At 44.4% G+C, this 27,599-nt stretch overlaps 1 long non-coding RNA gene, 1 other non-coding gene and 1 pseudogene across 2 annotated transcripts; 2 read left to right on the plus strand and 1 right to left on the minus strand.

Moving 5' to 3' along the window:
- Positions 1 to 1,599: 1,599 nt before the first annotated feature.
- On the minus strand, positions 1,600 to 4,696 carry LOC140599961 (uncharacterized). The gene is made up of 2 exons (XR_012003042.1): positions 4,558 to 4,696; positions 1,600 to 4,470 (listed from the first exon to the last, which is right to left on the minus strand). It is a non-coding gene; the product is annotated as an uncharacterized lncRNA (long non-coding RNA).
- Positions 4,697 to 13,897: 9,201 nt separating this feature from the next.
- On the plus strand, positions 13,898 to 15,517 carry LOC112907760 (ras GTPase-activating protein-binding protein 1 pseudogene; annotated as a pseudogene).
- Positions 15,518 to 25,809: 10,292 nt separating this feature from the next.
- On the plus strand, positions 25,810 to 25,882 carry TRNAV-CAC (transfer RNA valine (anticodon CAC)). Its single transcript has one exon. It is a non-coding gene; the product is annotated as a tRNA-Val (tRNA).
- Positions 25,883 to 27,599: the final 1,717 nt, after the last annotated feature.

Below are 27,599 nucleotides of genomic sequence, written 5' to 3' on the forward strand. Positions count from 1 at the left end.
TATTCATGAGAGACACAGAGAGAGAGAGAGGCAGAGACACAGGCAGAGGGAGAAGCAGGCTCCCTGCAGGGAGCCCAACGCAGGACTTGATGCTGGGTCTTCAGGATCACGCTCTGGGCCGAAGGCAGATGTCAAACCACGGAGCAAAGTTGGCTGCCCCAACCTTGTCTTTGTTATGTCAAGTTTTCAGTATAGCAAAATGCTGAGCTATTGAGACATCAATACTATCCATGTAATAAGCACTTGCCTGGAATAAAATATAAAACTGAATAAACCTGCACTGAAACCAGAGATGGAGCTGCCAGGCTGCAGCATCTGGGTCACTCTGTTCCAACAGGAGTCCCAGACCTCTCAGGAAGGACCTCCAGCCTGACCCTTGGGGGCCTGACCCTGTTGACACTTGAGGGGCACAGGTCCTCAAGCAGCTTTGGTGCTGGTCAATTTTAAAAGATTTGGGACCTTCCAGCTCTGATGCCAATGTTCAGTCCTAAACAACTGAGAGCTGCAGTTCTGGTCTTAGACTTTTGTAATACTTTCCACTTCCTCAAGCCATTTTTTTTTCCTCAAGCCATTTTTAAACACACACACAAAGGTATGAAAGGGGAGCTAGCTATGATTTAGCCTTGGATAAAGGGAATCCATGTGCCTGATTTATAAAAATGCACAGAGGGGCACCTGGGTAGTTCAGTCAGTCAAAGGTCTGCCTTTGGCTCAGGTCATGATCCCAGGGTCCTGGGATCACACCACACATGGACCCCCACATCAGGCCCCACACCAGCCTCATCCAGCCCTGCATGAGGCTCCCAGATCAGCAGGAAGTCTGTTTCTCCCACTCCCTCTGCCTAGGCTCTACTTGCTTATGCTCTCTCTCTGTCAAATAAATAAAATCTTTTCAAAAGATGCAAGAAGGTAAAACAGTAATTACTAAGACAGCCATGGTCCTAAGGGAGAGAATGATCTGTCAGAAGGCAGAGCATTACCTGTGTGCTATAGTAGGAAAAATAGAAGGCACATCCAAGGAAAGGGTGAGATTAAGAAATTTAGGTTCTCAATTTTGGCTGCACCTTACATTCACCTGAAGACCTTTAAAAATGGTTATCAAAACTTATTAGAAATTCAGACTTACTTGATCTGGGATTGAGCGTGTGGCATAGAGAGTTTTAAATTCTGCTCAGATGATTCTAATAAACAGCCAGGATTAAGAACTGCCTAGCATTGCAGATAAACCAACTACAAACTGTCCCAAAGTGTGCATCTCATTCACAGAAAAGGCTGAAAATCAGGCCATTTATGCAATTTGCATTTGCCTCTCAGGAGTGATAGTTATAGAGCCTGGAATAAGGATCAGTGGAAGAGCAACAGAAAAATCATGTCAACTGTGTTTCCCACACAGATATCCTTCTAGAGCCACGTTGCTTAAATTTCCTTCACCACAACCCTTATCACATTGTGACTCAGTTCATACAACATGTAAAATACTTAAAATTTTGCAAAATTATACTTACCCTTACTATACACAGTCATAATTTCCATACTAAATTGATTTCCTGATCCACCCATGAATTGAGAACATAGCTGGAAAAACATAGATTTAAAATGTTTTCTTTTAAAAAAAAAAAGATTTTATTTATTTATTCATGAAAGACACAGAGGGAGAGACAGAGACATAGGCAGAGGAAGAAGCAGGCTCCCTGCGGGGAGCCTGATGTGGGACTAGATCCCAGGACCATGGGATCATGACCTGAGCCAAAGGCAGATGCTCAAGCACTGAGCCACCCAAGCATCCTTTAAAATGTTTTCTTTACTGGCCTCAACAATTCTCTAAATATAAATTGAAATATAAAAACATTCTTATCTATATGCTGTTCTCTATCCTGCCATACGAAACTAAGAAGAAAACCATTCTCTGATGAGTAATTTAGAGGATGAAGGAAGAGAGAAATAGTTTAAAGTACAACAGCTTAGGCTTTTCATGATATTCTTAGAATGTTCCTACAGGGTAATGAGATACAAAGTCCCTTTGGAGAATACTGATCTCCAGGTAAAAATCTGGTAGTCGTGGCTTAGCTAATTCTTTAGCCAATTCTTTTTTGCTTTCTCTGATGGTTCCTTTCTCTCCTGAACCTCTTCAAAAGAACACAAGACTTCTGTGAAGCCTTATTTCTTGTCCCCACAAAGGTGGCCCATCAGCCTCTGATGACTGTTGGCTCCCTCAGGATTGGAGCCTTTCATCTGTCTCCCACCAGATGGTTGTGTGTCCTTAGCTACTCCCTCAGCCTTCTTGAACCACTGTCCCCTATTCCATGAATGATGGAACAGGACTTATTTGATCTCTGAAGGCCCACTAGCTTTTACATTCTTGAGCTCTTCGCTGACCTCTCTCCCTTCTCTTTAAATGGAAAGGCAAATCCAGTTAGGTGTGTTCACTGTAAAATTTGACAGGCTGTTTGTACGTTTGCATATTCAAGGTTAAACACCTCTCTTTCTCCTGAAAAAGGGAGAAGGCCATCATCACTCCCTTTAGAAAAGAAGGATCTGGAGAGTAAACTGGCAGCTGAGGAAGAAGTGGTAGGGGTTTGGCCATCCAATTGATAGAAGCCTTGAGCAGGGATATCACCAAGTCCTGGTGGTGAGCACTGAGTCCTGCAACAAGGAGGGAGCTTACCCTTTGCTTCAATAGTGTTGCTTTCCCATCCCACCACTTGGCCTGTCTTCTACAGACTCTCACTATGTTCTTGGTCTTTAGGACTGCATGGCTCCCACTCCAGCCATCGGTAGGATAGACTAAAAGACTCTTGTTTAGGTTTCTTCTATTTTCTGTCTGCAGATCAAACCTCAGTGGATGTTGCCATACACTCTAGTCCTATGAATTCAAACTTCCAGAAACCAGGCAACAAACACAGTCTTGCTCTCTGAAGCATCAAGAAGTATGAGTCTGATAGTCTCTCAACCTTTAGAGCTGCCTATCTCATGAGCAGAATCTGTGCCTCCTCATCTCCACAAACCTACAGGGTGACCCAGAAAAAGTAATCACTGCTATGGACTGCTGGGGTTGGTGGAAAGTTAGGAAGCAATTTTCCACTTCTGTATTATCATCAGCAAATGTTAAGCAAAATGCATTTAGTCTGCATACATAATTTGTGATCCTGCTTTTTAATGAGATTCAGGTAAACTTGGACTGGCTACAGCACAAGCTTTTTATTTTAACTCCTGTCCTCCAATGATCAACTGAAAGTAAAGAAAACCCTGCCCCCATGAATGAATCAGGTAGTCCCAAATGGGCCTGCTACCTTGATCCCCTCAGGAATTAATATAACAACACTACTGAGTGGTGTTGGCCTGCTGGCTAGATGGTGGGAAAATTGGCATAGGGTCAATGAACACTGCTTTCAGCCTTCACCTGACCCTGGGGTTGTTCAGGTGGATCATTGCCAAGATGGGCTTTGACTAGACCATAATCAAGGAAGACTTCAAAGAATGGTGGGGACATATCAAAATACCATAGAAGACAGCTAGAAGGGGCTTCCAATGGAAAATCATACCATCTTCATCAGATGACATTTAGTAGAACAGTCACAGTGGCACAGTGGGTTAAGGTAAAAAATTAGAATCTACAGGGGCACATGGATGGCTCAGCTAAGCATCTACTCTTGATTTAGGCTCAGGTCATGATCTCAGGGTCATGAGATTGAGCCCCATGCTAGGCTCTGTGCTCAATGCAGAGTCTGCTTGAGATTCTCTCCTTTTCCCTCTGCCCCTCCCCACACTCTCTCTAAATTAATTAATTAAAATTGTAAATTAAAATCTACATGAGAGCCCATCAGTAATACAAAGGATAAATTGTGGTATATTCCAATAGTGATACTACAGAGCAATGACAAATGGATGAATCGTGCTTGTCATTTGGAGCAGAGTGCTGAAGGTATGTATCTGATGACTACAACCAAACTTGAAGATGGAGGAGGAGAGGTCAGAGGAGGAGATGAGGAACATCTTAGGCCACTCCACTTGAGGCCTGACTACATCTAAGCTGCTCCAGAGCACATGGACTCTGGAGGAGGAGTGCTAGAGAGAGATTATCAGTCCACCGCAGGCAGAGTCCCAACAGTGAATATGGTAAAGGGGACACGGCTGGTTTAATCTCAGAAACTAGTCCCTTTAGTTTGTTGTTGTAAATCCAAGATGTCAGGGACACTTTGAGCACTCAGTGGTGGGAAATAAAGGAGTCACATATGGGCCCACTTTACAGCAGAGGAAGCTGAGGTTACAAAGACAATGGTGGCAAGGCTGAGAATAAATGAAGGCCTCCTGAACCCAAGGTAGAAGGGTGACAACTCACAGTCTCCAAAAGTCAGCTCCATGGGTGCAGCGAGAAGGCCAGTCCTACAATCAGGCTTCAGGATAGTGAGATTGTGTCAGCAAACCAGGAGCTTCTGTCTTCCCTATTGTCCCTGTAGCCTGGGGGAGCATCTGTGGGGAAAGGAAGAAAGCAAAAGAGATGCTTGTTTAGAAGCTGCCCAGAAACCCCCCTGAAGGGGGTAACTCCTCTGCACTTACTTCCAGAAGCAGCTGTGGGCCAAGACAGAAGATGGCAGAACAGAGCTGAACCATAGTATCCAGCAGGAGGCTGCACACAACAGACATAAGCAAGAAAGTCAGTGCCACACCCAGATCCTGGGCTTCCCAGGTCAGGAAGGAATATTGCTCTTTCAGTTCTGATGGTCTCATGTGGGCCTTGACAGCAGAAAATACCATCTGGATCTGAAAAGAGATGAGATTTTATACAAAAGCTTCCTATCCCCTGCTCCAACTCCCTTCCTCTCTCTCTTTTCTTCCCTGATTCATCTTCTGTTCTCACACTCCTGTTCTTTGCTCTTTTCTGCCAGCCCTTTACCTTTTTACCCTTTGTAGCTACAATTTTAGGAGAATTTGCATACCAGACCAAAAAATGATAAGTTCTTCTCCCTGTCTCTTAAATGAAACACCAAGAGGAAGATGGAATCCTTGGAATCCTTGATGGGCTGGCTGGGAACTGGTAGTGTCTGGGACCTACCTGGTGAGAAGTGCCCATGAAGCAGCCCCAAGGGGACCTGTGTGCCATCACAACAAGGCTATTTCTCCGTGGAAGCTCCTAAGGATGGGGGATGGGCAGGGGTGGGGATGGGAGTTTGACCAACCACTGGCCCCAAAGCTAGGATGTGAGCACTTATAGAGCAGCAGATGAGTGCCAAGAGCAAGCCCTTGTTGAATCTCAGAATTTGACAGCCTCGATGGAAACGGAGCTCTCATCACCAAAGAGGGGCTTCTGGCTTATCTTTCCAGCTTAGGGTTAACGCCCCAGCCCCCAAAGCTCAAATCAAGGACAGCAAGCCTAGTGTACTCACAGGAGCACCGAGACCCAGGGTGACATGCAGGCCTTTCCACCTGTCTAAGGCTGTAGAATAGCCCCTTCTAGACTGACCACACATGTGACACTATGAATTGTCAAAAATAGAATGTGGATTATTATTGTCTGTTCTCCAACAGAAATAGCTTGTCTGTTTTTTTTTTCCTCCAGTGATAGCTGTCTTGGAAAATGGGGTGGGTGGGGTTTCTTGGGAATGCTTCTTCTCCTCCATAAGAAAGTAAGAGACAGGGCAGCCCCGGGTGGCTCAGCGGTTTAGTGCTGCCTTCAGCCCAGGGTGTGATCCTGGAGACCCCCGGAACGAGTCCCATGCCGGGCTCCCTGCATGGAGCCTGCTTCTCTCCCTCTGCCTGTGTCGCCGCCTCTGTGTGTGTGTGTGTGTCTGTCGTGAATTCTTTAAAAAAAAAAAAAAAAGAAAGTAAGAGACAGCTAAACAATCCAACAGGAAAACCTCAAGTGATCATTCATCGAGTCACACAGCTTTGGCCCAGGCAAGAACTATTGAGTAGTTAGCTGTCTAGAAAACAGAAACTATACCAGATAATTGAGCATGTGGAATGGATTCAATGGTTATTGGAGGCTCAATGTGCAAACAAAGCTTTCACCTTTGGAGGAGGGGGAGCCCACCTTCAGCAGTGCCTCCAGAGCCTGAACAAGACCTCTCACAGAGCTGAGCTAGAGACCTCAAAGGAGGGACTTTGCCAAACTGGTGCTGGTACCAGTCCCTCAGGCCCTCTAAAGAGGGCACATTTGCCATTGGAACTCAGAGCAGGAGGCATAGGGCTGCTGATGCTAATATCTAGGAAGGGGCACACTAAAAACTGTCCTGGGAATAGGAGAAAAACTAGAATCTGGGGCCACCTATAACTACCAGAAATAGCTGACAAGGTAAAGAACCATTGCTGAAGTGATGTAGGAAAGGAACAGTAGGGATCCCTGGGTGGCGCAGTGGTTTGGCACCTGCCTTTGGCCCAGGGCGCGATCCTGGAGACCAGGGATTGAATCCCACGTCGGGCTCCCTGCTTGGAGCCTGCTTCTCCCTCTGCCTGTGTCTCTGCCTCTCTGCCTCTCTCTGTGTGACTATCATGAATAAATAAATAAAATTTAAAAAAAAATAAAGGAACAGTAGGGGCACATGGTTGGCTCTACTGGTTAAGCATCTACCTTCTGCTCAGGACGTGATCTCTGGGTCCTGGGAGGAGCCCTGAATTGGGCTCCCTGCTCAGTGGAGTCTGCTTCTCCATCTCCCTCTGCTCCTCCCCACCTGCTCATGTTCTCTCTTCTCTTTCAAGTAAAATAAATTAAAAAAAAGGAAAAAGAAAAGGAACAGTGAGCAAATAGGAAGTAAAGCAAATCCCCCTTCTCATCTTCCTGCCCTCTAGTGCCCCTGAAAGCACACTCTGATGGGAATGAGCTGGTTTGCAGGTACTCAGGAAATCAATGTTTGGAGCTGACAGACCAACGCATCTCACATCTCCAACACAGACTCTCCTTTCTTTCCAGAGGTCTTTTCTCTTGGGAAGAGCCATAGGTAGTACCTGGTCCTTCCTTAAATTCCTGCGTGAACATCACTTCTCACATTTGAAAAGATTTTTTTTTAAGTTCTCCTAACTGAAGTCTGTTGCCTTAAATACTACTTCTGCCTCTGTGAACAGATCTCTCTGTTCCATTTCCTCTGATTTCAGTGACAACCTTGAGTAAGAGAGGGACCTGAAGGATGAGTAGATGCCCATTCTAGGACAGAGGCGTTCGGGTGTGGCCTGGTTACTAATGGCTGTTGTTGCTACTGGACAAGCTTAAGCTTAAGCTACAGGAGTGACTCCAGCTTAAGTGAACAAGAGACAGTGTATCAGGGATCCAAACTCTGAAGACTTTGGTCTAAATACCTTGCTAATGCAAGCACCACTCTTTGGCTCACAGTCTTAGGCAAACTGATTCATAAATATCACTTCATTATGAGGGGGCTCAACCGAGCTAATAGTTGGCAATATTATTTGTAATCAAACATTAAATACAAATGTTAAACTACTCCGCATGACTGCTGATCATCCACTATATTATTTTTATAATCAAGAGAAATATTTATGTATTTGAATTCAGTTAGCCAATATAAAATACATTCTTAGTTTCAGATGTAGTGTTCAATGATTTATCAATTGCTTATAGAAAAGTATTTCTAATATATTATCAAGAACATTATTTCAGAAAAAAAAATTATTTCAGGAAACTTGGGTGGCTTAGTGGTTGAGCATCTGCCTTCAGCTCACAGCATGGATCCAGGATCGAGTCCCACATCAGGCTACTTTTGAAGAGCCTGCTTCTCCCTCTGCCTGTGTCTCTGCCTGTCTCTCTGCCTCTCCCTCTGTGTCTCTCATGAATAAACTAATTAAAAAACAACAACAACATTATTTGGACGTCTGGGTGGCTCAGTGGTTTAGCATCTGCCTTCAGCTCAGGGCATGATCCTGGGGTCCTGGAATCGAATCCCACATCAGGCTCCCTGCAAGGCTCCCACTTCTCCCTCTGCTTAGGTCTCTGCCTCTCTGTGTCTCTTATGAATAAACCAAAAAAAAAAATCTAAAAAAAAGAATTATGTGCCACTTAAAAAAATTAGACCTATATTCTCTCATTTTGAAAATGGGAGAGTTTGAAAAGATGGAATTGGTGTATTTCCAGTATTCTAGTGGATTAAATAAAAAGAATAGATTAAAAATCTGGATCTACTCTAAGTTGATAGAATTCAATGGCATGTATACAAAGAGTACTTTAAAAATTGGCAGTCATAATTAAATTTAGACATTATCTTCTGGGCAGGGAGATGTTCCTTAGTATTAGAGATAGATAGTCTGGGTGCACTTCCCTGTTGCACCCTCAATACCTAAGCACTTGAACAAATAAATGATTTGGTCTCCCTAATCTTCAGCATCTTTTCTGGTCAACTATGTTTAATAATAACCCTTCCTCTAAAGTTAGGAGATTTGGGGGGTGCCTGGGTGGCTTAGTCGGTTGAGTGCTCAACTCTTGGTTTCAGCTTATGTTATGATCTGAGGGTGCTGAGCTCAAGCCCCATGTCAGTCTCTGGGATGGGTGGAGAGTCTGCTTGAGGACTCTCTCTCTCTCCTTCTCCCTCTGCCCCTTCCCTCTGCTCAAGCTCTCTTTCTCTCTCTCTCTCTCTCTCAAATAAATAAATAAGTCTTTGTAAAAAAGTTAGTGGGAGATATAAATGAGTTAATGTTTAAACTAGGCTTAGCATAGTACCTGGTATACAATTTCTCACTAAATCTGTTACTGTGATTATTCTTATTGTCATTGTTAATAACTCATCACTAAGTGACATCATGTAAGCACGGGGTTTTAACTAGGACTTGATAGTTTTTAAAATAAAGGACTCTATTAGAATGTCTTTTTCCAACATAATGGCAGGTCCCATAGTCACTGGAGAAGAGAGCTCAGAAATGTGTTTGAGACATTTCACAATGCAATAGCACTGTATAACTAGATGTAGAGCAGAGTAGAGTAAGACAACAACTTTCAAGAGTGATTTCCCCTTGTCTTTCTTCCTGCAATTTTCATAGACATTTTGCTGTACATGTGGAGGTGCCTGGGATCAAACATGTAGTACCAGCAACCTAGCAGCAGAACCATAGAGATAGATACTCCAAGGCATCCTCCTTAGCCTCATGCTTCAACCTCAGTTAGAATGGAGAGACAAGGTGGGTCAGATAAGTCCCTCACCTACCACACTTGAGAATCCCTTGACAGTCTGCCGCAACACCACTAAACGCCACTGCACATGCAGGTTATGGAATACCCACCAAATACCTAAGGGCCGGATTTGACCATGATCTATAGAAAGGTCACATTCATGGGCCATATGGCATTGCATATGCCATATTCATCCACGGCTTTATGTTTATGGCAACCTCTAGCAAACCAGCCCTCTCATGTTCAGTATATTGGTGACCTGAATCAAAGAATAAAGAAAATCATCAGATGTGCAAATCATCATCAAAATGGGTATCTAGGGGATCCCTGGGTGGCTCAGTGGTTTAGCATCTGCCTTGGGCTCAGGGAGTGATCCTGGAGTCCTGGGATCAAGTCCTGCGTTGGCCTCCCGGCATGGACCCTGCTTCTCCCTCCTCCTGTGTCTCTGCCTCTCTCTATGTCTATCATGAATAAATAAATAAATCTTTAAAAAAAATAATTCTCTCTCTTTCTGAGACAAGAAAAGGAATTTAGCAGGACAGGCAGAATTAATCTACAAAGAAGAGATATTCTAGTAGAGCAATTGGGAAGAGTAGAGAATAAAATAAGCATAAAGTTTTGCCTGGATGTATGGTAGTAAAGGGTCCTGGATGAGTCTTTAGGGTTGGGAATAAGTGGTAATAGGTGGATATATATGGAGAAGGGAGGGGAAGGGTATAAATGAAATTTCATCTCTGCTCCCTTAAAGTATCATTCCATAGTATCAATCAGTCTCTTTTTTACCCCCTACCCAACCCCAGTTGAAACCATGAGGCATGGGGCGCCTGGATGGCTCAGCAGTTGAGCATCTGCTTTTGGCTCAGGGTGTGATCCTGGAGTCCTAGGATCGAGTCCCACATGGGCTCCCTGCATGGAGCCTGCTTCTCCCTCTGCCTGTGTCTCTACCTTTCTCTCTCTGTCTCTCTGTGTGTCTCTCATGAATAAATAAATAAAATCTTTTTTAAAAATGGGTGTCCACTGCTATATTCAAGGAGGTTAATTGTAAACTTACCTTATGCAGCCGGAATGAAATGAAAAACCAACAAGTATAAGAATAATATTCATACAAAAATAAAAGCATCCTACAGTCAGAGGAAGTAGTGAGAGTGATGCATTAGGAGGTCAAAATTGGCCTCAATTTAATCCAACAGCTATAAAGAACTTATTAAACTCAACAGCAAAGAAACAAACAATCCAATCATGAAATGGGCAAGAGACATGAACAGAAATCTCACCAAAGAAGACATACACATGGCCAACAAGCACATGAGAAAATGCTCCGCATCACATGCCATCAGGAAAATACAAATCAAAACCACAATGAGATACCACCTCACACCAGTGAGAATGTTGAAAATTAACAAAACAGGAAACAACAAATGTTTGAGAGGATGTGGAGAAAGGGGAACCCTCTTGCACTGTTGGTGGGAATGTGAACTGGTGCAGCCACTCTGGAAAACTGTGTGGAGGTTCCTCAGAGAGTTAAAAATAGAACTGCCCTACGACCCAGCAATTGCACTGCTGGGGATTTACCCCAAAGATACAGATGCAGTGAGAGATTGGGACACCTGCACCCCAATGTTTTTAGCAGCAATGTCCACAATAGCAAACTGTGGAAGGAGCCTTGGTGTCTGTCGAAAGATGAATGGATAAAGAAGATGTGGTCTATACATACAATGGAATTTTAGTCATTAGAAATGACAAATACCCACCATTTGCTTCAATGTGGATGGAACTGGAGGGTATTATGCTGACTGAAGTAAGGCAGTTGGAAAAGGACAAACATTATATGGTCTCATTCATTTGGGGAATATAAAAAATAGCGAAAGGAAATAAAGGGGAAAGGAGAGAAAAATGAGTGGGAAATATCAGTAAGGGTGACAAAACATGAGAGACTCCTAACTCTGGGACCCGAAAAAGGGGTAGTGGAAAGGGAGGTGGGTGGGGGAATGGGGTAACTGGGTGACGGGCACTGAGGGGGGCACTTGATGGGATGAGCACTGGGTGTTATGCTATATGTTGGCAAATTGAACTCCAATAAAAAAATACACAAAATTAAATTAAATTAAGCAATAAAAAAAAAAAAGATTGGCCCTGAACACCCACATACAACTTCTTTGGTCCTCCATCAGTTGCATATGATGCCCTTCATTTCCAGAACAAAAGTGTACCAGGGGAATCTTTTATTTATTTTTAGATTTATATATATATTTTTTTAGATTTAAGTCTTAATATGTACTTTACTTTTTTTCTAATTTTTTTCTATCTTTATAAGGAATAATTGAAAAATTATTGAAAAACATAACTGCATATATATTTTTTAAAGATTTATTTATTCATGATAGACATAGAGAGAGAGAGAGGCAGAGACACAGGAGGAGGAATAAGCAGGCCCATGCCGGGAACCTGACGTGGGACTCGATCTCAGGACTCCAGGATCGCGCCCTGGGCCAAAGGCAGACGGGAAACCGCTGAGCCACCCAGGGATCCCCCATAACTGCATATTTTTAAAATGTACAATATGATGATGAAATGATTACCAAGACCTAGGTTAATTAACATATCCATCACCTCATAATTAACTCTTTTCGTGTGTGTGTGCTGGGAACACTCAAGATGTACTCTCAGCAACTTTCAAGTATATAATGCTGTATTATTAATTATTGTCACCATGCCATATATTAGATGCTCAGAACTTATATATCTTATAGCTAAAGGTTTATACACTTAACCTACATCTCCCCATTTCTTCCTCCTCTCAACCCCTGGCAACCACTATTCTATTCTGTTTCTATGAAATTGGCTTTTTTTTTTTTTTTAGATTTCATATAGAAGTGATACCATACATTATTTGTCTTTCTCTGGCTTATTTCACTTAGCATAAATGCCCTCTAGGGTCATCTATGTGGTTGCAAATGGCAGAAATTTATTCTTTTTTATGGCTAAATAATATTCCTGTAGGGGTGTGTGTGTGTGTGTGTGTGTGTGTGTGTGTGTGTGTGTGTGTATCACATTTTACTTACTCATTCATCCATTGGAGGGCACTAGATTGTTTCTATGTCTTGGCTATTGTGAATAATGCTGCAATAAATATGGGAATGTAAAGCAAAACAAAACAAAACAAAATTGGCCTCAATTTAAATGAAACATCAATATATTTTACTGTAAGGCAAAGGAAAATGGTATTGGCGTATATTGAGAAGAATATCAAAAGTTGGGGGGAACCCTCCTACTGAATTAATTAGTCATACCTCAGTAGCATTTATGTTTTAGTTACTTTTTTTTTTTTAAGAATGAACATTTGAAAATTGGAAAGGGTGCAAGGAAGAAGAAATATCTAAAATTCTTTTATGTTTTTATATGAGAAAGAGCCATAAAGCCTATTTTCATTAAAAAGGAATGAGGAATGACTTTATGATGGTCCTTGATAAAGGTGTGTTTGCAGCAGGAGGGGGGAGAATATGTATTCCTTGATATTGTGCTTGTATATAGAGGACTGAACAAGCAGCAGTAGTTTAGGTTTTTAGTTTAAAAACCTAAGGTTTTTAGGTTGGTTGGCAGTTTTTGGCAGAAAGGTATCAAAAGTCTGCAAATGGCTGCTAAAATAGACAATGCGGGATGCCTGGGTGGCTCAGTGGTTTAGCGCCGCCTTCAGCCCAGGGCTTGATCCTGGAGATCCGGGGATGGACTCCCACGTTGGGCTTCCTGCATGGAGGCTGCTTCTCCCTCTGCCTGTGTCTCTGCCTCTCTCTCTCTCTCTCTCTCTCTCTCTGACTATCATAAATAAATAAAAATTTTTAAAAAAGACTTATATGAAAATAACAGACTCTTGGGACACCTGGGTGGCTCAGCAGTTGAGCATCTGCCTTTGGCTCAGGGCGTGATCCCGGGGTCCAGGATCGAGTCCCACATCAGGCTCCCCACGTGAAGCCTGATTCTCCCTCTGCCTGTGTCTCTGCCTCTCTCTCTCTCTCTGTCTCTCATGAATAAATAAATAAAATTTAAAAAAAATAACAGACTCTTAAATAGCTAAAATAATCTTGAAAAAGAAGAAGAAAGTGGGAGAAGTCATAATTAGGTAGGTTATTATATAGGATTATTATAGAGTTATAGTAAGCAATACATTGTGGTATTGGTGAAGGGATAGATAGATGAATGAAACAGAATAGAGAACCCACAAATATCCACACAAGTATGTCCGACTGTTTTTTTTATAAAGGTGCAAGAGCAATTCAATGGAGGAAGGATAGCCTTTTTCAACAAATGATGCTGGAGTAATGGGGCATCTATAGGCAAAAAAAAAAAAAAAAAAAAAAAAGAGTCTTCAGCTTAAACCTCACAACTTAACAAAAGCAATTCAAGATGGATCATATGCTTAAATGTAAAATATAAAATTATAAACTTTTATAGAAAAAGTAGAAGAAAATGTTCAGGGTTTAAGATTAGGCAAAGAGTTATTAATCTTCGCACCAAAAGCATGATCCATAAAAGGAAAGATTGATCAATTGGACTATATCAAGATTAAAAACTGCTCTACAAAAGACTTCATTAAGAGAATGAAAAAACAAAGAGAAAATATTTTCAAACCATATATCCAGAAAAGACTAGTACCTAGAAAATAAAAATAATTTTAGAAATCAATAGTAAAATAACAAACAAACTGATTAGAAAATTGACAAAGAGATGAACAGATATTTTACCTGAAAGGATATAATCAAATAAGTACATGAAAAGCTATTCAGGCGGACGCAGTTGCGTGAGGGGATTTCGCCTTCCGCCGTGCCATGGAGCAGAGCTTGTTCCTCTCCCGCTCAGCCGCGCAGGTTGAATTGACCAAAGCAATGGTTATGGAGAAGCCTAGTCCCCTGCTGGTCGGGCGGGAATTTGTGAGACAGTATTATACGCTCCTGAACCAGGCCCCAGACATGCTACACAGATTTTATGGAAAGAACTCTTCTTATGTCCATGGGGGATTGGATTCAAATGGAAAGCCAGCAGATGCAGTCTATGGACAGAAAGAGATCCATAGGAAAGTGATGTCACAAAACTTTACCAATTGCCACACTAAGATTCGCCATGTTGATGCTCATGCCATTCTGAATGATGGTGTGGTGGTCCAGGTGATGGGGTTGCTCTCTAATAACAACCAGGCTTTGAGGAGATTCATGCAGACATTTGTCCTTGCTCCTGAGGGCTCTGTTGCGAATAAGTTCTACGTTCACAATGATATCTTCAGATACCAAGATGAGGTCTTTGGTGGCTTTGTCACTGAGCCTCAGGAGGAATCTGAGGAAGAGGTAGAGGAACCTGAAGAAAGACAGCAGACACCTGAGGTGGTACCTGATGATTCTGGAACTTTCTATGATCAGAGTGTCAGCAATGACTTGGAAGAACATTTAGAGGAACCTGTTGCTGAACCAGAACCTGATCCTGAACCAGAACCAGAGCAAGAACCTGTGTCTGAGATCCAAGAGGAAAAGTCTTAGCCAGTATTGGAAGAAACTGCTCCTGAGGATACTCAGAAGAGTTCTTCTCCAGCACCTACGGACATAGCTCAGACAGTACAGGAAGACTTGAGGACATTTTCTTGGGCATCTGTGACCAGTAACAACCTTCCACCCAGTGGAGCTGTTCCAGTTACTTGGATACCACCTCATGTTGTTAAAGTACCAGCTTCACAGCCTCGCCCGGAATCTAAACCTGAATCTCAGATTCCACCGCAGAGGCCTCAGAGGGATCAAAGAGTGCGAGAACAGCGGATAAATATTCCTCCCCAGAGGGGACCCAGACCAATCTGTGAGGCTGGTGAGCAAGGTGACGTCGAGCCCCGAAGAATTGTGAGACACCCTGATAGTCACCAACTTTTTATTGGCAATCTACCACATGAAGTGGACAAATCGGAGCTTAAAGATTTTTTCAAAGTTATGGGAATGTGGTGGAGCTACGCATTAACAGTGGCGGGAAATTACCCAATTTTGGTTTTGTTGTGTTTGATGATTCTGAGCCTGTTCAAAAGGTCCTTAGCAACAGGCCCATCATGTTCAGAGGTGAGGTCTGCCGGAATGTGGAAGAGAAGAAGACTGGAGCTGCCCGCGAAGGGGACCGTCGAGATAACCACCTGCGGGGACCAGGAGGCCCTCGAGGTGGGCTGGGTGGTGGAATGCGAGGCCCTCCCCGTGGAGGCATGGTGCAGAAACCCGGATTTGGAGTGGGAAGGGGAATCGCTCCAAGGCAGTGAATTGCTCTTCATGGATCTTCACACAGCTCCTGCAGAATGGTGAATTTCTTACACCAGCGTTTGGTATCCTGGAGTTTGACCCTAGTCTATGATAAACTGCTTAAGTTTGTACAACTTTACTTTTTGTGTTAATGATGTGTGCTCCCTCTCCCGCCCTTCCCTCTCCTCACCTTCTAGTCCTTCACTTCCAATTTTGTGGAATGATATTTTAGGAAAAACAGATTTTTAAAGAAGAGAAAAAGACTGAATTTCCTTGCTTTACTTTTGCATATACAGACTGGATTTTTTTTTTTTTAACAGCTGTTTCCCCAAAGGAATGTGTCTCGCTTATTACTGACATTTGGTATGTTTCATTCATTGGAATATTTCTTATTTTCTATGTGTTGCAAAAGCCTGTGAGAAACACAGGATTTGATAAACATTTGAAGGCAGGAAAAATCCAAATTGTTTGTTCTTTGAGAGTCATGACTACCTTCTGGTGTGTAGAAATTGCCATTGGAAAAATTGACAGTTCTGATTCTTGCTGGTATGGTTAAAAACTGAATAAAAGGTATTAGTAGAAAAAAAAAAGAAAAGAAAAGCTATTCAACATAGTGATATAGCCACTAGCCAAATGCAAATTAAAACCACAATGAGATATCACTCCAAGGACGCCTGGGTGGCTCAGCAGTTGAGTGTCTGCCTTCAGCTCAGGGTGTGATCCCGGGATCCAGATGGAGTCCTACATCTGTCTCCTTGCAGGGAGTCTGCTTCTCCCTCTATCTTGTGTCTTTGCCTCTCTCCCTGTGTGTCTCTCATGAATAAATAAATAGAATATTTTTAAAAAAAAAGAAAGAGAGGGATATCTCTCCACATCTATCTGGAATAGCTAACGTTAAAAATACCAAATGTTGCTAAATAATAATAATTTCATTAAATTCAGTAAATAATTTCATTGTATGCTCCTACAAAATTGTTAAATGCTGTTTAAATATTTAGTTACTTACTCTATTTTGGCTTCCTACTAAAAGTAGATCTCAAGACAGTCAAACAGATGTTCAAACTCTAAACTTGCCTCATTCTGATTTGACTAATAATATCCCTAATGATAATCCTTATATAATATTTTTTGGCAATTAAGCATAACCAATAATAGTTAAGGTAAAGTAATATTGATTACAGTACAATTGCTAAATAGTCCTTTTTTAAAAAAGATTTTATTTATTTATTTGAGAGAGTGTAGAGCAAAAGAGATTGAGCATGGGGGGAGGAGCAGAGGGAGTGGGTGAAGCAGGCTCCCTGCTGAGCAGAAAGCCTGATGTGGGGCTCCATCGTGGGACTTGATCTTGGGACTCAATCCCAGACTCCAGGATCGTGACCTGAGCTGAAAGCAGACACTTAACCGACTGAGCCACCCAGGTACTCAACTGTCAAATATTCTGTTATAAAGTTATTTTTTACTAATAGAGCATTCTACTCAGAGGACTCTGGCATGAATATGCTATTGGGCTAAAAGTCTAAGAGTATTAATTTTTAGCTATATAACTAGCATCTATCTTTCCTTGAGGGGAATCTATCTTTCCTTCATTCAAAGGGCTCTATGATTATGAATTTGTTGAGGATCTGTGGCTATTGTGATTCAAGTCAGACTTAGATTCACTAGATGTTTTTGCTTTTACAGATCAAATAAAACTTTAATAGGCTACCCATCAATTTTAGATTTAGGGACATTGATGAGTTAATGACGAAGTGTGCTGAGCTATTCTGATTAGTGCTTCAGGTTTGCTATCCATTGTATTAACTGTGACCACCTTTCTTTGGAGATTAATCATTGCCATGTGACATTCTCAACTCCATCTTCCTATTATCCCCATTAATTTTACAGATAACAGTTCAGTGGCAGCAGTTCCCACTGTCCTTCTCAAAACAGCCATCACAGAGTCCTTTGAGGATCCGGAGATATAGGCTTTTTTAATATATCTCCCACAGCCTTGTTGAAAGTAGTGTTCTCCTTGACTTTCTAGAGAATATAGATGGGGTGAATGAGCTTGTCTTACATGGTAAATCCACTCTTTTTTTTTTTTTTTTTTTTTTTTTGGTAAATCCACTCTAGCATCCTGATCTCCCTAAGCCTTTGGATACTTTCCTCTGTAATATATACCAAAGAAGCCCTGGCACTTAAACTGCATTCACAATAAGCCACTTTTTGGTGCAAGTTTTTGGTCAACGCAGCAAGTGAACAGTGAGAGCCTCTTGAATAAATGTTTGGCTACTGCATGCCATGAACTTATTAGGAGTTATCTGGACAGTGAGGTAGTCAGGGACAGGGTTCCCAACAAGAAAATATCGAGTCAGGACAGTTAACATAAAACAGCACTAACATCCTCTTTTACAGCTCAGACAGGACCACACTAGCATTCTGCTTTGCAATCTTTGCAGAAATGACTTCTGCAAAACATCCTAAAATAAGACAGTTAACCACAAAGCATCTGTCACTACCATGGGCAAGGGGCAGTTAAGACATAAGACCTTAGATGTCAGCAAAAAAGATGATCAGGACAGAGACGATAACCTAATCAGTAGACAGATACATGACCAGAGCCCTGATTGGCACGGCTCAGCACACCCCAATTGCTTAAGATAGTTTCACAAAAGAGCTCATAAAGCCCCCTAAACTTGGAAACTCCAAGGGCAACCCTCTCAGGCCCCCTCCCTCTTTGGGAGCTTTGTACTCTTGCTCAATAAACTTTGCTTTGCTGCCCACTGTTCTTTGTCTAGTTTACCTCATCATTCTTGGAAGCGGTGTGACCAGGAACTGCAGACACTAAACGCAGAGAAATCCTGCAACAAACTGACAGTGTGCCCTCACATCAGGATCCTTAATACCTTCAAATCTAATGATGTCTAAGACCCAATTCCAGATAATCCAGAACAAATTCTGAGAACCCATTCCTAAATTTACGTTCTTCTGGGATCCCTTCACTTACTATAACTGAGTTCTAACCACAGATGTCACTACAACAACGTTAAACAGAACAGAACAATGGCACCTCACAAATAAACAACACTGGGAACTTCAGCAAATTGGATCTCTGCTACCATGTTACTTTCTTGTGTCCCGTCTCCCCTCCACACACACCTTAATCCCTCCGGTCCATATACTGGATCAGGCATTTGCACTGACCAGTTTTTCAAGAATTTAAAAATAGAGCTACCCTACGACCTAGCAATTCCACTACTAGGTATTTACCCAAAGGATACAAATGTTGTGATCTGAAGGGGCATCTGCACCCCAATGTTCATAGCAGCAATGTCCACAATAGTCAAACTATGGAAAGAGCCCAGACATCTGCCAACAGATGAATGGATAAAGAAAAGGTGGTATATATACAATGGAATATTACTCAGCCATTAAAAGGATGAAATCTTACCATTTACATTGACATGGTTGGAACTAGAGGGTATTATGCTGAGTAAAATAAGTCAATCACAGAAAGCAATTATCATATGGTTTCACTCATATGTGGAATTTAAGAAACAAAGCAGAGGAGGGCATGTGGGTGGCTCAGTGGTTGAGCATCTGCCTTTGGCTCAGGTCATGATCCCAGAGTTCTGGGATCCCCACAGGGAGCCTGCTTTTCCCTCTGCCTATGTCTCTGCCTCTCTCTGTGTGTCTCTCATGAATAAATAAATAAAATCTTGGAAAAAAAACAAAACAAAACAGGAGCATAGGAGAAGGAAGGGAAAAATAAAATAAGATGAAATCAGAGAGGGAGACAAATCCTAAGAGACTCTTAACCATAGGAAACAAACTGAGGGTTGGTGGAGGGGAATGGGATGGGGTAACTGGATGTGGGCATCAAGGAGGGCACGTGATGTAATGAGCGCTGGGAGTTACATCCAACTGCTGAATTACTGAACTCTACATCTGAAACTTATGATATGCTATATGTTAACTAAGTGAATTTAAATAAAATAAGTTAAAAATCTTTCAAAAATTAATTAGATAACAAAAAGCCCTAGGGGTGTGTGGATGGTGAAGTTGTTGGGCTGCTGAGTCTTGGTTTCTGCTCAGGTCTTGATCTGGGGGTCAGGGAATCCAGCCCTAACTCAGGCTTCAGGTTCAGAGTAAAGTATTTTCTCTCCCTCTCCCTCTGCCCCATCCCCACACCTCACATCCCCCTTCCCTGTGGGCTGGCGCTCTCTCTCTCTCAAATAAATAAATAAATAAATAAATAAATAAAGTCCTAACAAGTGGAGTAATTGTGGACATAACTGAAATATTTACATCTGGAGCTCTAGAAATAAAACTTGTTGGGCAGCTCTGGTGGATCAGCAGTTTGGCGCAGCCTTCGGCCCAGGGCATGAAACTGGAGACCCAGGATGGAGTCCCATGTCAGGCTCCCTGCATGGAGCCTGCTTCTTCCTCTGCCTGTGTCTCTGCCTCTCTCTCTCTGTGTCTCTCATGAATAAATAAAATCTTTAAAAAAAAAAAGAAATAAAACTTGTCTACAAAGTAGTTTTCTTGTATTGCCAGAATTTGGCTCTTTGTAACTGTGTATCCTTCCTTGGAAGGTGTGCTCAAAACTTGTTTTCAACAAGAGCTTAAACCTATTTACAGGGTGCCTTTGGAGTCTTCCAAGGATGCAAATAATGTCTTTTACATTTCTTGCATTTTCAGGCAAGACTCTTCAGAAAATAGTACTCTAAACTCTTTCAAAAAAACTAATTCTATCCAGTTTCTAAAAGGACATTTTTTCTTCTTTTTTCTCTTTTTTCATTCAAATATAACTAACATACAGTGTTATATTACTTTCATTTTTCACATGTGAGGCAACTTCTCCATTGTAGCATCTCCATCTCTTCCTGAATACAGAGCTTTCTGCTGTGTCCAAATTTAGGGCATGTGATATGCAAAATTCAACCAGGAACAATATCTTCAGAAAGAACTAAGGCCAAATGAGAGCTCAGCACTGCAGAGGCCCCTGCTTAGAGGGTATATTGCCATTCCCTGAAAGCAAGGGCTCAGGATTTTCACATCCTCAATTCAGAATCCCACATCTCAGTCAGGACTCCTGATTTAGAACAAAACACAAATTGAAAGTTTATATCCCTTGGATCTTAGAGCTTCTGGAAGCTTCAGAAACTTGGAGACTTGCACACTCTGAGGCATGGGACAGCTCCTTGCAAGCCAAGAGCAGTGAGACTCCTTCCCTCCCCACCTTTTCCCTTCCCTTTCATTACATTGCTCTGCCAGGCCATTCCTCTCAAGCTGCAATGACTGTGCCTTGCCTTTCTTTCAGAAATAGAGGATCCCTTTGGCTTCTGTCACTTTCTTCTTTTCTATTTTTTTTTTTTTCTAGAGATTTGACTTATCCTTTTGAGGGAGAGAGAGAGCACAAGCAGAGGAGGGGCAGAGGGAGAGGAAGAAGCATACTCCAACTGAGCAGCGTGTGCACACTGGGCTGGACTCCAGGACCCCGGGATCACAAACTGAGCCAAAGGCAGATGCCCAACCAACTGAGCCACCAAGGTGCCCCTCTTTTTTTCTATTTGATCAAATTTTAAGTCAAACACTTTAATCAGACTTCATGTATTAAACAGCTCCATAGCCAAGTCTGAAGGTGTTGGGGCATTTGGATATTGTAAAATGGTGAACATTCTACCCAAGTCAGTCCTTGAGTACATGCTTGAATTGGACAGAAGACCAGCCAAGTATTCCAAGTGTTAATTACTCATATCCTAGGCCACCACCAAGTGCAGGACCACTGCCCACCAGAAGGAGCCCAAAGGGCAGGCAGTGCTGGGGGGCATGGCCACCTAATCCTGTTCTGACAAGCACAAGGCACGCCTGGCCTGCACTATCCCGCAAGAGGCAAATAACACTCCACCTGCCTGAAGCTTCTCTGCAGCCTGGAGGCAAGAGATGTCTGGTTCCTGAAGGGACAAGCGGGGTCTCCTCCAGAGGGACAAAGCCCTCCCCTGGGCTCCGAAGAAAGGTCATGCCAAGCGAGGCTGGTTTGGAGGGACATTGCCCAAGGGAGGGAGCAAGAGCGACCCAACCAATTGTCTTGAGATGTCTGCCAGGTGCCTACAAATGATGTCCAGTCTGTAAATATGAGGATGGAGGGAGAAAGTAAATGTGGGGAAATGTTAACTGGTGCACTTAGGGGAGGGATAACAGGATGTTACTATTCTTGCAACATTTTGTATATTTCACTTTACTGGTTCTTTTTTTTTTTTTTTTTTTTTTTAACAGAGTGATTGGAAGCTCCAAGTTCTCATTAGATGGAAATTCTAAAAGTGAGACCTAGATTTCTAACTAAGGTGAGTGGAATAAGAGGAATCTCTGCCCAGGGTCATGGCAGCTTGGGAGTTGTCTCTGACGCTGGGGCCCGACCTCCCCGGCATTTAGGAACTCAGTACAGAGGTTCTTTATGGGGCCCTCGGTGCACACCACACTTCTGGGGAGGAAAATACAGATTCATTACAGAAACATCCCCGCTGACCAGAAATCGAAACCCTGCCGCGGCGGTGACCTAATCCTAGCGACAAGACTACCAGGGAGGGGACAACTAGCTGTTTTTAAGAGATACAAGTAGCCTCTGCAATAAGCTGTCTGTCTGTTCTTCTGAATGACGCACAGCCCTCCCTGGAATTGTCTCCTAAGGCCGTTCCCTCTCTGCTTTCTCTGTTAAAGGAGCCCCACAAGAAAGACCTTACCCTGTGCGGGGGGGCCTTACCCGTCCGCAGCCCCGCCGGGTCCACACGTCCAGCCGCACCTCGGGGCTGCCCCGGAGACGCGCCTTTGCGGACACGAGGAGCCGCGAGGGCGCGGGAGGGAGGCGCCGGCGTGAGACCCCGGGGCCCCGCATCGCCCGGAGGACCCCGAGCGACGCGGCCACCGAGCCCCGCGAACGGAGACCGCCTCCAGGAAGGCTGGGCGGCCGGAGCTGGACCCCGGGTCTCCGCCACAACCTGCGGCCCCGCACGGTCAACCCACCTCCGCTGATGCTCCGCACGCTCGGGCCACCCCGCGCGCTCTCTGACGCCGGCCTTCCTCCCCGCCACACACCCGTTGTGTCGGAAAACCGCGCGGCTTCTCTCGTCAGCCCCGGTCCCGGAGCCACGCTGTCTTCCTGCGGTCGGTCTCTGGCAAACGGCTGTCCCGACACGGGCGCGGAGGTCATTTTAACGCAGGCACCTGGGCTCCCTCACCCTTGCGTCTCCGGATCGTGGGGGTGAGCGTCCTCGCGCTGCTTCTCGGGCGGGAAAGGGGAGCTCTGCCCCTCTCCCAGCCCCATCCTCGGGGGCCAGGGGTCAGGGCAGGGCCCCTCAGCGCGGCTTCGGTCGCGGGGCAGGAATCCCACCGCCTCCCCTGGGGCCTGCAGAGAGGCTCGGAGGAGAGCTCCGTCGGGTTTGCAGGAACCCAGCGTGATGCGAGTGTTGGTCTGTGGTTCTCGAGTGCGGACTACACTTCCTACTGAAGGGGAAGGGACAGCTACTCCTCCTGTCCCCGTGGAACCTCAAGGGGTCCCGACGCGACAGGAAGACCGTGAATCTCCTCCACCGGCTGCGCAGGTGAGGAGAAAAATAGCATCTGGAGGGAAGGAAAAGGGAAGAACACTAATGAAATTTCATGGTGAAATGCTATTTTGAGGGCCCCATCTTTTGGAACCAAGCCCTCGGGTCGCTAGTGGAGATGCTGCAGTCCGGTTGCGTCCTCAACTGCATTCTGAGCCAAAGCAGAACAAGGCAGAGCACCGACCCGACCGTGGTGTCCAGTGAGTACGCTGCCGGCACTTCTTCAGGGTGGCAGCCCTGGAACTTTGTGTGAAGGAAACTCGGTAACTATTGCACTAAGAGGAGCAACCGCTGGAGATTTCTTCCCCAAACTTTCTAAACAGAGGAAAGCAAGAGAGAGAGACAGAGAGACTGAGAGAGAGCACATTAAAATCTTTCTCAGTATTTCTGCTTTCTGCCTATTGGTACTTGGTTCTGAGGTAAACGTGAAAACCCCACCAGACACTGACCCGTTCTGTGAAAACAATCTTTATCTCTCTGTCCTTCCTAAGTTAGGAATTGCACTCCGCAGCCTGTTGAACAGGAAAACTATAAAAGGCAAATAAAAGGGGCACCTGGGTGGCTCAGTGGTTGGGTGTCTGCCTTTAGCTCGGGTCAAGATCCCAGGGTCTTGGGATTAGGTCCGCATCTGGCTCCCTGCAGGTAGCCTGCTTCTTCCTCTACCCCTGTCTCTGCTTTTCTCTCTGTGTCTCTCATGAATGAATAAATAAAGCCTTAAAATATATTTTTTAAAAGGCAAATAAAAGAAGTTTCAGGTATTGTAAAAGGTAAAACAACACTGTTCTTCAACAAATAGTGTTGGGAAAACTGAACAGCCACATGCAGAAGAATAACACTGGACCACTTTCTTACACCATACACAAAAATTGATTCAAAATGGATAAAAGACCTAAATGTGAGACGGGAAACCATAAAAATCCTAGAGGAGAACACAGGTAGAAACCTCTTGGACCTCAGCAGTAGTAACTTGTTACTAGACACATTGCCGGAGGGAAAGGAAACAAAAGCGAAAATGAACTATTGGGACTTCATCAAAACAAAAAGCTTCTGCACAGTGAAAGAAACAATCAACAAAACTAAAAGGCAGCCTACAGATTGGAAGAAGATATTTGCAAATGACACATCTGATAAAGGGTTAGTATCCAAAGTCTATAAAGAATTTATCAAACTCAGCACCCCCAAAAAAACAAATCCAGTTAAGAAATGGCAGAAGACATGAATAGACAATTCACCAAAAAAAAAATATCTAGATGGCTAACAGACACATGAAAAGATGCTCAACATCACTGATCATCGGGGAAATATAAATCAAAACCAATGTGACCTACCACCTCACACCTGTCAAAATAGCTAAAATTAACAACACAAGAAACAACAGGTGTTGGTGAGGATACAGAGAATGGGGAGCCCCCTTGCAACTGTTGGTGGGAATGCAAACTGGTGCGACCACTCTGGAGAACAGTCTGGTGGTCTTTCAAAGAGTTAAAAATAGAACTACCCTATGATCCAACAATTGCTCTACTAGGTGACCCAAAAGTCACAAAAATACAGATTCAAAGGGGTACATCAGCCCCAATGTTTATAGCAGCATTATCAACAATAGACAAACTATGAAGAGAGCCCAAATGTCCATGGACCGATGAATGGATAAAGAAGATATGCTGTATATATACAATGGAATATTACTCAGCCATCAAAAAATGAAATCTTGCCATGTGCAACTATGTGTATTATAGTAAGTGAAATAAGTCAGTCAGAGATAGATAAGTGCCATATACTCTCACTCATATGTGAAATTTAAGAAAGAAAACAGATGAACATATGTGAAGGGGGGAAAAAAGAAAAGAAGAAACAAACCATAAGACTCCTAAGGATAGAGAACAAACAGGGTCAATGCGCGGGTGGGGGATGGGCTAGATGGGTGATCAGTCTTAAAGAGGACACTTGTGATGAGCACTGGGTGTTCTTTGTAAGCGATGAATCACTGAATTCTACTCCAGAAACCAATATTGCACTATATATTAACTAAAATTTAAATTAAAAAAACTGCTCCTCAAAATGCATCTCAAGACCAATGAGAGAGAAATCCAACAATCCTGATATTTGTGTGTATCGACTAGATTTATACTTTATCTGGTCTTGGAACGAATTCAGCATCGGCCAGGAATCGTGGATTGGCCTGTATGGTGTTGGATATTTTAAAACAGTCAAATGTCCTAACACGTAGCTTTTGCTATGGTACTGACTAAAACTATACAGGCATGATTACAATATTGGACTTACATTAGTCCACTAGAAAAAGTGTCAGCGGCAGGAATGGGAAGGACCGCCTGGGCCGAGGGGACCGCGGAGGAGCCACAGCGAAGGGCTGGGAACGGAGGCGCTCAGGTCCGCGGCCGCGGGGCCCACGGGGGCGGGGGGAGCCGGTCCCCGGGTTCCTGGGAGGATTCCCAGCCCCGAGCGCTGACCGCCCCGCGGGGACCGCCCCGGCGACCGCCCCGGAGGGCGGGTGACCCCAAGGGGGCGGCGGGGGCGCCTGGGGCTCGGACGCAACTGACCCGCCCCCCCTTCTCCCGGAAGGGGGTCCCAGCACTGGGGTCCCTCCAATCGGATCTGGAAACCCTGCGTTGGATGCGGATCCCGAAGCCGGACTGCCGAGGCCCCCAGAGTCTTGGCCGCCCGCCCGGGGTGGTGGAGACGCGGAAGCCCAGCCGGGCCGCTCGGGGCTGCGGTCCCCCGGCCTGCAGGCTCGCGGGTGCTCCCAGGGGCCTTTGCACTTGGCAAAGAAACTGGTGGGCAGGACAGTAGTGGCAGGACCAGGCTTTTCAGGGTCCTGGCAGAGGGCGCCGCCGGCGGCCTGGTTTCCGTAGTGTAGTGGTTATCACGTTCGCCTCACACGCGAAAGGTCCCCGGTTCGAAACCGGGCGGAAACAGCTCTCTTTCTCTTACCCCAGGTTCTATTCTTGCTTCAAACACACAGAGGACCATGGTCTCGGCCAATGGGGCCTCGGCTTGCGCAGCTCCCTTTGCCATTCAGAAATAAACAAAATAAAACAAACCTCACCCCTGAGGCTGGATGGGGTTCTGCTGCTGCCTGAAAGACTCAGACTCCCCAGCACTTAACAACCTGACTGGCCTCCTTGGTCTGCTCCCCCTCACGCTGGAGATCAGGCCAAGAAGAGCACACAGGGCAACGTGGACTTCAGGTTACTTTTACATCCAGATCTTTTACATCCCTGATCTGCTCCTCTGGCCCTAAGTCTCCTCTACAGGCTGACAGGTGCTATGGCTCTGAAAACCAACACCTTCTTCCCTGGGCAGCAACCTTGGGCAGCAACCTTGGCTTCCCCTCCCCCCCCCCCCACACTCCCCCCACCATTACAGAAAGGTAGATTTGCCTGTCAGAACAAAAGAAAACCAACTGCACCTGGGACTCAAGCCAAAGATGCGTAGATTAAGAGTGTTGGGCTCCACCTGATGAGCCCACGGGGACGCCAAAGGAGCCTTTCAGGTACCGTCCTCAGGAGGGCCCTTGGACTAGTTCGAGGTCATGAAGTAGAGGGACTCTGCTCCTTGCCTGCTGAGAGCCAAGGCCGCCCCTTACTCCCAAGGAACCGGAGGCTCAGAAAGAGAGCATGGCCCTGGCTCTGCCACACACAGGGCTAAGCTAGACCAGAATGCAGCCCAGGCCAGTGCCCTCGTGGTCAGGCCTCAGAGCCCCAGGTGTGGAGGTGTGGCTGAGGCTGGGAGAGGTGAGGAGCAGGGGGTAGGGCTGGGAGCCTTGGGTGGCTGCTCAGCCCGCAGGGCCGCTGGAACCGCCCTCACTTTTGCTTTGTCCCTCTAGTAAATATAACTTTTACTGCAAAGGCCAAAGCAGAGATCTTGCATGGTCTACTGATAATCTAGTGGCTAGGATTCCCCTCTTTCACAGCTACTACTCAAGTCAAGGAAAATCTTTTCCCAGCTTCTTAGTGTGAAGAAGCCTCTTCTTAATCTGGAGTGGTAGGTATGTCCCAAGGTCCAGGTGCAGAGAGCCTCTGCACCGAATCCCTAAAGAGATCCAAAGCATCTCCCAGAGGCAGGGAGAGTGAGATGTTATGTCTTGTCCTGGTCTTGACCTGGTCCTGGCTGCAGTCTGAGTTGGTGTTGTGTTTAATTGTGCCCCTCCCTGAAGTGGAGTAGTGACTGAGCTTTCATTTTCAAGATCCCAGTGGGGGTCTAAGGATGCTGTTGATGAGGTTTTATTCTGGCACTTGCTTTCTTGCTGAATCTGTAACTCAGAAGGGGAAAAAAAAGTTCAGCTGTGGATAAATTAGTAGTTTCAGTGCTAGGTACAAGGGAAAAAATTCAAGACGATAGTAAGGATGAACCTCAAATACTTTTAACAAACTAAATAATTTTCATAATTGAAGCGTGCCTGGGTAGTTCAGTTGGTTAAGTGACTAATTCTTGATTTTAGCTCAAGTCAAGATCTCAGAGTCATGATCCCAGGGTCATGATTTCAGGGGCTTCACTGTTCAGTGGGGAGTCTGCTTGAGATACTCTCTCCATCTTCCCCTTCCCCCACTCCTCATTTCAAATAAATAAATCTTTAAAACATTTTAGTAATTGACCTATAATGGCATAGAAAATGTTTATGTCATATCATAT

This window comes from Vulpes vulpes, chromosome 8 (assembly GCF_048418805.1).
Source record: "Vulpes vulpes isolate BD-2025 chromosome 8, VulVul3, whole genome shotgun sequence".
Classification (NCBI taxonomy): Eukaryota; Metazoa; Chordata; class Mammalia; order Carnivora; family Canidae; genus Vulpes; species Vulpes vulpes.